Source organism: Ranitomeya variabilis, chromosome 2 (genome assembly GCF_051348905.1).
Source record: "Ranitomeya variabilis isolate aRanVar5 chromosome 2, aRanVar5.hap1, whole genome shotgun sequence".
Taxonomy (NCBI): Eukaryota; Metazoa; Chordata; class Amphibia; order Anura; family Dendrobatidae; genus Ranitomeya; species Ranitomeya variabilis.
Genome location: NC_135233.1, coordinates 624,431,049 through 624,443,426, shown reverse-complemented (window position 1 = coordinate 624,443,426; position 12,378 = coordinate 624,431,049). Strand labels below are relative to the sequence as shown.

At 43.9% G+C, this 12,378-nt stretch overlaps 1 long non-coding RNA gene across 1 annotated transcript; it reads right to left on the bottom strand.

Moving 5' to 3' along the window:
• Window positions 1–2,562: 2,562 nt before the first annotated feature.
• LOC143807451 (uncharacterized) lies at window positions 2,563–6,125 on the bottom strand. Its single transcript, XR_013221731.1, has 3 exons — window positions 6,114–6,125; window positions 3,476–3,556; window positions 2,563–2,858 (listed from the first exon to the last, which is right to left on the bottom strand). It is a non-coding gene; the product is annotated as an uncharacterized LOC143807451 (long non-coding RNA).
• Window positions 6,126–12,378: the final 6,253 nt, after the last annotated feature.

Below are 12,378 nucleotides of genomic sequence, written 5' to 3'. Positions count from 1 at the left end.
TGATCATTCTACACAGAAGATTGCCAGCTTTAGTCACCGCTATGTCCCCAACAGCTATCTGACCACGTGACTCAACAATGATTTGACTGTCAGCTTAAATAGTCGCCCCTCCTGCTTCCACTATAGCTCTAGCTACACCTCCATTGTGCTCTAACCGAGAATTGGTAGCATTAACAATAGCATCTGTCTCCATTGTTATGTCACCCTTTCCCATGACTAACAAGGGTCCCTCAGGAAGTTCTTTTTCAAAAATAGGTTGCCAACATTCCTTCCCCTTTGTGCTTCCTGTGCTATTGGTATCCTCCTCCCAGATTGAGCTCCCTCTTGTTACAGTTGCCACCGTCCCATACAGGTGTGCGCTTGGCTGCGAGAGAGCCTGTGAGGTACCGGGTATAGGGTTAGGTAGACTGCGTGAGAGTGCTGTTGTAGTGGAAGTGTTGGGAGGAGAGGTCGTTGCTTGGAGCATCTCGTGTGGATGTGTGGCTAAATTGGCAGTGGAAGTGACAGTAGAAAGGGCCGGTGCCGGGGACGATCCAGGTGGGAGGATTGCTGGATTCACGACAGGAGTGATAGGGGAAAGGGTCGGTGCCCCATTGGAAACCACTGAGACGGGAAACATGGGTAAAGCCTGTTCAGTTCCCGAAGGAATATAGTATTGGCCGTTAGTGGTCATTACTGGGTAACAAGGATTTAGTGATGTGGTGTGTAGCCTTAGTCTGAGATGTTCACCACCAGGAGCAGCACATTTGACATCCACAAAATGGCCGCCGCCAGCATTATATTTGCCATCCACAAAATGGCTGCTACCAGCATTAACACATTTGCCATCCACAAAATGGCTCCCGTTAGAATTAACACATTTGTCATCCACAAAATGGCTGCTGCCAGCAATAACACATTTGCCATCCACAAAATGGCCGCCGTTAGAATTAACACATTTGCCATCCACAAAATGGCTGCTGCCAGCAAACACACTTCCACAAAATGGCTGCTATTAGAATTAGCACATTTGCCATCCACAAAATGGCCACCGCCAGCATTAACACATTTTGCCAACAACAAAATGGCTGCTATTACAATTAACACATTTGCCATCAACAAAATGTCTGCTATTAGAATTAGCACATGGCCCATCCACAAAATGGCTGCTGCCAGAATTACATTTGCCATCCACAAAATGGCCGCCGTTAGAATTAGCACATGGCTCTAGGCCACCATTATGCGGTGGTGGCCGCTCACAGGATATATTTTTGTAATACACATAACTCAAAACTCTGCCCTTTTTATTCCTTTCCTCCTCTACCCAATTTTCTCTATACAAACTTTCAGAGACTCTTTCCCATGCCCTAGAAGTAGACAACAATCCATTATCTTCTAGGATACCTTTTTTTTTTCTTCAAGACAATCTTCCACTCCAGGGGCTGCAACCTCCCTCCTTCTGGCATTCCACACAACTTCATAAGCTTTTTACATTGTTTAACATGACTCTTCCCTTCACGAGTCGCTACTAATGAACACGAGTCTAACTTGCCATCTGAATTTGGCTTAGTGCCAATACGGCAGAATTGCATTAATTTCTCCATCTTTCTATAGATATACAGTATATATATCTATCTATCAAGATAACAAACACCAAACAAACAATAAGATGGGGGAGATTACTCAAACCTGAGATTCTAAAGGGAACTGAGTCTGCAGCACTCAGTTCCCATTCCTTCTTGTCACGTGGTCCCTGTCTGACTTCCGTGTTCCGTACTTTACAAACCAATTATTCCTTACTTAATCAAATTGCTCCCTAAGTTACCAGTCCCCGTGCAGAGTCAATTCACTCAATGTCACAAGGCAAAACTAAATTTAATTGGCTCGAACTGAGTCATCTCACTCAAAGTTTAACGGGCCGCTACACAATTTATTAGGCGCCGAACTGAGTCATCTCACTCCAAGTTTAACGGCCCCCTCCTAGGCTGAGTCATTTCACTCCAGGTCCTAGTCTCTCAACAGAACTGAAAATCGTATCACAGGCGACAACCGTGGACTGTACCACAGAATTTTTTTTTTTTCCAACACTTGCTTTCCTTTTCTAACGCTTGCTTTCCTTTTCTAACACTTGCTTTTCTTAACTACCAGTCATCTCCCCTCTTCACAACACGTAACAGGCAGTAGGCAACTAAAACATGTGACGGTTCTTGCAATTAAATGACCAGCAGCGGAGAGACCCTTCTGCCGTCTTACAGATACCAAGAAAACCGGACACGGTCAGGCAATCTGCACAGGATACCCTGAAGGACACAGGTAAAGACTACAGATTATAAAAATCAGCAGACTTACCGTGTTCTGATGAGGTGATCAGTCTCCAGGTTCGGGGTATTCAGCGCGTCCTGCTGTTCCACTCGCCGGTCCTCAGGGTTGGGCGGCCAAATATGTTGGGTTGAACAATAAAATGTTCACTTCACTTCAGTTGCCTACTCCTGGCCTAATGGATATTGATCAGGTGCGCACCAAAAGAAATGAACATATGACACACACAGTCAGATGTAAACTCTCCTTGATCAATCTGTGGCTCAGCTCCAAAAAGCTTTATTCAGTCAGAACACAAGTTTATATATCTCCTGTAAGGGGGCTCAGTTAGCTCTCAAATGGGAGTGATCGGATGTATTCCATTGGTTAGTGGGTTGGGCAATGAGCAAGTCCATGGGTGGATCCATGAGGTCATCAGGGTGGGTTGGTCCATGAGGTCATCAGGGTGGGAGTCACTGTGGGTGGATCCATGAGGTCATCAGGGTGGGCGTCATCTTGGATATCAGCACATGGTGTGCTGATACAGGAAATGGCAGCCATCTTTAGTGTCTCACTTTGATCTGAGAAAACTTATGTAAGGTTAAACAATACACATTATGGGTTGCTTCTCTCAATCTCTTATATCTTGAGGTTAATTAAGTATTTGATCTTATGGCTCTCCTCAACATAAATACATTACCGGGATCTCCTATAGCCAGTGAATTATATAAATGTACAAAGAACAAGAAAAAGACAGGCTATATAAAAAAGGGATCACCAGATAGAATCACAAGATAACAAATGCGTTTTTATTAATGAACAGCTACACACAAAAATGCATAAAAACAATTAAAAAGTCAAAAAGGACTACAGACAAGATCAACCATGTAAGGTGATCAACCCCATCAGGAAGTGCATGGAAAATATACACATTGCTCTGAATGAAATACAATATATTACATACTCCCTATAAATTGTCCTACACAATTCCCTAACATGCAAGATATAAATCCAGCCAACATGAGTAATAGTGGAATTATGTAGACAAAAAAACCTAATTCGATTTATAATCAAAAGAGAATTGCTGACCATATGAATATGTTTGCAGTAGAATAATGCAACCCATGGAAATGGCAAGACCTGCAAATGCCAACAACAAATCAATAGGGGAAGAAAGCAGACTAAAAATATAGCATACCTGCAACAAGCATATAATGATGCCAATGGTGTATGTTACAATGAGGGTAAGGCCACCTAAGTAGGCAAAATATCCATGCTCCTGTAGGGGCAAACAACACACAGCGTCACTGCATATGATGAGATCTTCATTGATTAACCCACCTACCGATGCGATTTTTGACTGCAGCACCAGTTCACTAATGTGAAGTGCCCTGAAGAAGGCGATGGCGAACACTGTAGATACTAGGATTGACTCGTATTGTGACTTGCACACTGATTAAGAAATTGCTATAATATCGTGCAACAGACTCAATGAAATGGGGCGATGACACTCCTGACTAGGTTGGAGCCTTTTCCAGCCTTTAACAGCTTGCTTGATGAAAAAATATTTAGTTACTTCCGCCCACCCTATTAGCTGAAAGAAAAAGGCTATTCCCTATAAATGCCGTTGTGCTGATGTACCAGACGCGCCTCTACGCTTGAGCCGATTCAAAAGTTCTACCGACACGTCGCATTTCGCCCGATCGCACCTATCGACTGGTCTTCTTTAAATTAGCTAGTACCACTCTTGCCTTACCGTAAACCTGCCAAGTAGCCAGTGTCACTGAAGCTCGGATTAAGGGCATCAGTGATTGGCCACCGTGTCCCAAAGGGAAGGAGGACACTGCAAGCCCGATGGCTGTGTGTTGAGAAAGACTTCGAAGACCTGCCAGTCAGAAGATAACAGAGAGTTAATGATCTTATCATCTACGACTGACGTAAATCTGGCACGGCACCAGATGTTGTGTTCCCTGGTGTTTGGTTAAATATCTGATGTTCACGTTTTCTAGCTGGATACCCCAAAGCTCGACTGATGCTACTATACCAAAAATTTCTACCAGTGCTGGGTTGTGGCCCCAGCTGGCCATGGTCCATAGCTCTGGCGCCATTGATCCTTGTAGATTGCCACAAACACATCAGTGATATTTCCAGCCACCGCTAGCCCTAAATCTTTGCTTGGCGTCTCTTGCTTGTATGACCATTGTAGGATGCTAGGAATGTTTTCTAGACCAACAAATCTGCCTTCAGGGTGCAGTTGAGTCTAATTCTATGGCCCAGCTGGGCAATGCCCTTCGTTGCTAACGATATTCGGCGTAAAAAAGCTCTGCCCACTGTCATTATGTGGTAAGCAAAGTTGAGCAAACCTAGCAGGGACTGCATCTGCTGTAGGGTGACTTTTTAACTTCGTAGAAACTTTCCACAATTTGCAGATTTTTTTGTATTTTTTCCACTGCTAATCGAAAGACCATTGCATTGGTATCTATTTTGATGCCAAGGAAAAGCAGCACGTTACACAGGCCGACTGTTTTATTCTGGTGATAGTGGTACGCCGAATTGCCGAGATATAAACTTACATTTTTGGAGAAGGAAGGAGCAGAGTTTAGAGTCCCTGGGTCCGACAAACAAAATCGTTGAGGTAGTGAATAGTTGAATTGCTGCCGGTTTGGTAGCGTACTACCCAGTCCAGGAAAGTACTGAAAAGCTCAAAATAATGACAGGAAATGGAGCATCCCATTGGTAGGCACATGTCGAAATAAAAAAGCTGGTCCACCTTGCAACCTAAGAAATTGAAGTATACAGGGTGCACGGGCAATAGGCGGAATGCTGACTCTGTGTCCGATTTTGCCAGCAGGGCAACGGGCCCGGCTCTGCGCACGAGTTCGACTGCCCTGTCAAACAAAGCATAGGTTATGGACATTTTGTCTGAGGGTAATCGCCCTTTGCATAAGAAAGATGATGTATCAGCCGATACTTTCCAGGTTCTTTTTTGTGAACAATGCCCAACGGCGAGATTCTGAAATTCCTGAATGGCAACGATTTAAAAGGGCCCACCATTCTGCGTAGTAGTTCTACCTCTTTTTTGATCTTTTGATGTAAAATCTCAGGGAATTCACGTGCCGATTTTAGATTGTTCGCCGATGTTGGTATTTGTCTAAATCTGAAGGGGATAAAAAAGCCGTATTTAAGACCATAATATAGCTGCTGTGCAGCTTCTTTATTGGGATAAAGGCTTAGCCATGGGCTCACCGGAGTTATGCCCAGGGCCGGATTTAAGAGGTGGGTGGCCCGGGGCCCATTTTGGAGGGAGGCCCATTTTTCAAGGTGCTGCAATATGTAATGCAAAAACACAAACTTAAACGAACGCAAGTTTATTTACAAAAATCATTTACGCAGAGTAATTCAGGTAAAATCATTCATTTTTTACAATCCAGGCACTTTCCTTGATTTTCATGCTGCAAAATCACTAATGATGTCACTAAAGTCCAATTCACGCAGTATATCTGAGTCAGATATACTGCGTGAATTGGACTTTAGTGGGCTGTATATATATGAGGGGCTGCTGCCAGGCTGTATATATCAGAGGCTGTTTACCTGTATATATCAGAGGCTGTTGCTGTGCTGGCTGTATATAGAATAGAGGCTGAGGGGCTATATAACGTGTATACACAGCACTATACTGTAAACAGGTCCACATTACAGTATATACATACAGTATACACAGACACACTGTAATGCAGGATATAGTGTGGACCTGTATATACAGTATGGTACTGTGTAGGACAGGAGCTGCAAGAAAGATACACAGACAGACACACACAGACAGAGATCATACTCACCCACCGCGACACTGTAAAGACTGAACCACTTAGGTAGCTGAACGGCTCCGCCTCCTTCCTCGTAGATAGCTGAACAAACTCTCATCTGATCTAATCCGAGGGAGCGATCATGTAGCTGAATAGGTAGAGCCTAGAAGCTTCTGTTGGGATCGGAGAAAACTGCCGCATGTCATAATCTAAGCATTAGGTACAGGGAGGGTACTAAGGAAGTCTGGCTAGGCTAGCCAGGTCAGTGGATGCTGACGCAGGTCAGGTGCCATGACTCTGCCACTCTGCGTCAGCCACTGAGATGTAGATCATAGCCAGGTCCCTATACTTTCAATAGTTTCTCTTTTGTTAAATGTTCCTGATCATTAGAAATGGTTCACAGCAAAGAGACGTGTATTTTACATATTTTGAGATATTTATCCCTATATTGGTGGGAGGCCCCCGCTTGGTGGGTGGCCCAGGGCCCGGGCCCCTTGGGCCCCCCCCCCCCCCTTAATCCGGGCCTGGTTATGCCTTGTAAGCGCTGTTTGCTTGGCGGGTACACCTTGCTACGGGGTGTCCGCCTCCGCAGGCTGGGCAGTTGTGTCTATTTACAAGACGCATGGAAACGGCAGTATCCCTTGTTAAACAGCAAGCAGGCCCCTGGTCTCCATGCAACCACTGAATTCTGGCCTGCGGCTGCTAAGTAATTAGTGGTCGTTCCTGAAAAGGAGGGCTGTTTTTGGGACAGCATGAGATGTAGCCATAAGTCTGTCGCTTCAAACCCCCAGCCTAGATCGGGTTGCATGGCCAGCCACCTGTAGAACTCTTCATTGTATCGCCTCCATGGTGAACCCCCGTGAGACTTGTATGAATTATATATTAGGTCCTGATAAACAAATAATTCAGAACAGTGTTCTGGATGGTTTGGTGTTGGCTCATAATGCAGCCAAGGACTGCGACGGCCTGAAGCCAATTGTTCATTGTTTGCGCTATTTTTTGCGTAATCCTATCATATAATCATTCGCCTGTCCTTTTTTCCTTATCCACAGTCTGTTGGTCTGCTGATAATAGCGACCATATGTCCACATAATCGTTGTTCCATATTTTCTGTTTTGTCTCTAAGTCTACGTGTGCGCCTAGCGGGCTAATTTCGCAGAAAAATACGTCTTTATGTAGACTAGCTGATTGAGATGTCTTAGTGTCGGTTGACCCACCTTGATGAGTCAACTGCTGAACTAGCGCCCTGATACCTGAAGCTAAATCGCTATCTCCTGCGTTGTGTAGGGCGTGGTGCATGCTGAAATCAAATCACTCACCGCTGTCGGATGCAGGCCGAGTGTCTTCCAGGGACTTTCTGACCGGCAGCAAATGACGTGGCACGTAGCTGTTGCTGACTGCCGTGTGCCTGAGCGTGAGTGACTCCAGGTGATGGAGGAACTCCGGCTCATGCGCTCTCTTTCTCCCCACCCTCCCTCTCATATATTCATCGATATTTTGCACTCCCCCCCAAAAAAATATATATATATTATATAAAATAAAAAATTAAGCAATTTTCTGTTTTAAGTCACAGCGGAAGTGTAGACAGGGGCTCATTGGCCTGGTCACCTGTTGTTCGCAGACTGGGCCTTCGGCGATGAGCCAGTTATGAAATGTAATTGCCTTTCTATGCGTAGGTAATTAATGAACTGTGACTGACCTGTTTAGCCCATCTAGGCCTGGCTATGAATTCATTGTGGGTTTGGCGGGGGCGGGGGGTGGAGAGCAACGCTTATGACACACGGGTTTCCGCAGTCTCAATTTTAGGGGTTCTGGCAGCAATTGCCAATTTCCTTACTTTGCTAATCAGAGTTCCAGCATGTCCTTCTTGCAGACTATCTCTTATTCCCAGCTGCAGCATGTGCACAACACAGTGCATGTGATGAATAGGAAAGAGGTGTGAAGCAGCTTCAACAAGATCATCTCCATCAGTCGTGTTCATGCCCAGCGGTGCAAAGAGAAACTGGTATAAACGTATGTGGGAGAAAGAGGGACGAAACGGGCCCCGAGAGACAACAGTCAGGTCCTCTACAGCCGCACTGTGCTCCGTAAGATGGATGGCTGATATATGATGTAGATGGGTGATGGAAGCATTATGGATGGATAGCATTGAAGCAGAGATTATATAAGAAAGCTACAGAACTTTTGATATCACAATAATTAAATGATTGAATGGGTATTCCTTCCCAGTTTACCATTTTTGTCATATTTAGGTCAAGCAATCCAGTCCTGCACATGCTTATGTATGATGTCATATACAAAGAACTGTGCCCTGCGGCTGCCTGTCACGCTATGTAGCGACCCCACAGGGGATAGCTCAGCGGACTGCATGACACACACAACAGGATGGAAATGGGGAGAGGAAGCCCCTACTGATAGGGAAATGAGGGATGGACACCTCCTGCTCAAACCTGAGACTGACCCTGCACTCCCCAAACATCCTATATGGGTCCTTCCCCCCACTGACACCAGGAACCTTATCCCTCGCTGACAACTAGCACTGCCCTGACTAGTGCCCTGGCCAGTAAGGGCACTAGCCTCATCACTGCAGATGAATTGACACAGGGGACAGTGACAAACACGAGACAGACTAGGACAAAAACACCAAACCTAGCTTAATAGCCTTCTCTGCTGCAAAGCACTGCACAGCAGAAGAAAAGCGCCAGACCACAAAACCAGATAAAACACCACATCAGCCAGAGAGCTCCTTCCCCCAGGCTTGGTCAATATAGAATGCTCCATCACCGACAGTCAGCTGATGCATCAGGTGACTATGTAAAGCATGGTGGGAGTGGTCACCACCCACATCAGCTGACCTAGCCACTCTGCAGTTTCAGCAGGGTTCCAGCAAGGAAAACTGACATAAACCCCTGCTGGTTCTGAAAGGAAAAAAGCTCCATTTAAATCAAAGTGGAACCAGAGCTGCCACGAATCCAAAAAGGGATGGTGACACCGCCTTACCCTCGCACTGGGTCAGTGGACGGTTCACCACCGTGTCCGGCCGGTCCCATATCTTTATTCTCCAGTGCAGGTTTTGCATTTGAGCTGCGGTTATATATTACATATTGTTATAGTAGATCATTTTCTGCACCTCAGGACAGTATAGATCTCGACCTTGTATAAATATCACACCTCAAAAAAAAAAAAAAGTCTAGATTTAGATTGTTGATCATTGTTATCATTGTGCAAAGAGAAGATCACATCATCTGCATGACCAGCTCCAGGAGGAGCATAAACTACAGAGAAGAAAAATCAGAAGATTTACCATAAACCAGTATGGGGAGGTACAAACAACGAGATACAATGTAGCTTAATTCCTCACTCAGGGTTACTGTCACTAATGGATGATGAGAACTAGATGAACATCCAGCCAGAAAGAGGAGAGCCCCAAGTTTCAGTGTCATTATCATATATCCCAAGAATCAGTGTAATTATTCTGTTCCTTAATTGTCAGCATCATTACTCCCTATTCAATGTATCAGTGTCATTACCCTGTACCCAGAGTGTTAGTGTCATTATGCTGTAACACAAGTGTCAGTGTCATTATGGACTGTTTGGAGGAAGGAAAATGAAGCATGCACTGAAAGGAACACCCTGCCTACAGTGAAGCATGGCGGGGGGCTTGGGGAAGTCTACAGTGAAGCATAGTGGGAGCTTATTGATTCTACAGTGATGCATGGTGGTGGATTGGTGATGCTTATAGTGTAGCACAGTGGCAGTTGCCGGGTATTACAGTGACTGTTGCCAGCTACTACAGTGGATCAGTGGTTAGCACTGGAGTGATTGGTTCAACTCTGACAAACAATAATGAGATTCTACCTCTCAGGTACAATTCAGTAATTAAAATCAATTAACTGGTTTGATGCCTTGGGCATGTAGCTTTCTCCTTCATGATCTTGCCATTGCTGCTAGTAGTCATATTGATAAGCTACCAATAATCTCCTAGGCAGCATGGTGGCTCAGTGGTTAGTAATGTTGTAGAAGTCACAGGTTCAACTCGGAAAGAGCATGCTGAGATTCCACCTCTCAGGCACACTTTAAAAATAAATTGAAGTGAGTGGCTGCAATGGGAACTAGTTTCTCTCTTCACAACCTTCTCATAGGTGATGGAAATAATTTTCATGACTTAGCCAGTAAACAGCTCTTGGACAGCACGGTGGCTGGGTGGTTATGTTGGCAGTAGATTAATCTGTGTACAGTCCAGCTGTTCAACAGCGAAGATAGATTTATTCATGAAAAAAAGATAACGCAGCTTACAACTGGTATTTCTTACAGCTCGGGATCTTAGCGTCTTGTCTGCCAGTTTGTACAGTGAAAGCAGACTGTGCTCCAGCTACACACAGTGTGAACAGTGAGCGGGAATGTCCTGGGACTCTTTTTTTTTTTTTGACAATGTATTATTGACAGTACAGTATAACAATATTGTTGGGGACAGAGACTCAAGCACAATAAACAGTAGCACATAGTAGTTGTAATATATGCAGTAATAAACATTATTCCCACAGGTTAGCATTGTAGGTTTCCATTGCTCGGGTTATTGCTTCACATCTAACCAAGGACAAGCATTTTCCACCAGGTACGGACTGAGGCTGAAAATCAGTCCTGGCATTTGAAATCACACAGGCCCATGTTGTGCCCATCCCCATGAACCAGATGGGATATATTACTAATATTACCCTGGATGAAGGAAAGGAAGATTTTCTACAAGACCAATATTTCTAATGATACCCGTGGCTGCTGGGGTAAGTGACAGAGTCAGCGACTGTGTGCTCCATCACAACTCTTAACAGCATGGGTGGCAGGGGAACACGGATTCTGTTAACATAGCAGACAAGGCAGTCCATGACCAGACCGGCCCTGCATACTATATACAGGAGGAGATGACACATCCGTATATAATATATACAGGAGATGACATACAGGTATATACTATATACAGGAGGAGATGACATACAGGTATATACTATATACAGGTATATGCAATATACAGGAGATGACACAGGTATATACTATATACAGGAGGAGATGACACACTGGTATATACTATATACAGGAAATGACACACCGGTATATACAGGAGATGACACAGGTATATACTATAAACAAGAGGAGATGACACACAGGTATATACTATATACAGGAAGAGATGACACAGGTATATACTATATACAGGAGGAGATGACACACAGGTATATACTATATACAGGAGGAGATGACATACAGGTATATACTATATACAGGGGAGATGACACAAAGGTATATACTATATACAGGGGAGATGACACCGGTATATACTATATACAGGGGAGATGACACAGGTATATACTATATACAGGGGAGATGACACACAGGTATATACTATATACAGGTGGAGATGACACACAGGTATATACTATATACAGGAGGAGATGAAACAGGTATATACTATATACAGGAGATGACATACAGGTATATACTATATACAGGGGAGATAACACAGGTATATACTATATACAGGTGGAGATGATGCAGGTATATACTATATACAGGGGAGATGACAGGTATATACTATATACAGGAGGAGATGACATACAGGTATATACTATATACAGGGGAGATAACACAGGTATATACTATATACAGGTGGAGATGATGCAGGTATATACTATATACAGGGGAGATGACAGGTATATACTATATACAGGAGGAGATGACACACAGGTATATACTATATACAGGAGAAGATGACATACAGGTATATACTATATACAGGAGGAGATGACATACAGGTATATACTATATACAGGGGAGATGACACAGGTATATACTATATACAGGAGGAGATGACATACAGGTATATACTATATACAGGGGAGATGACACAGGTATATACTATATACAGGAGATGACATACAGGTACAGTATATACTATATAATAATAATAATAATCTTTATTTATAGAGCGCCAACATATTCCGCAGTACTTTACAGTTTAACAGCTTCAAACACAACAGTCATAAGTAACAATGTTAACAATACAATAATTAAAGCAACAAAAGACAACCCTGCTCTTGAGAGCTTACAATCTACAATGAGGTGGGGAAATACAAAGTACAGGTGTGTATTTACAATGATGTATTTACAATGATGGTCCAGCCATCTTCAGGGAGTGGGGGATAGATGGAAGTAGTGAATGGGCTACACACAAACGAAATAACTGATTAGGGAACATGATAGGCCGCTCTGAACAAATGTGTTTTGAGGGAGTGCCTAAAACTAT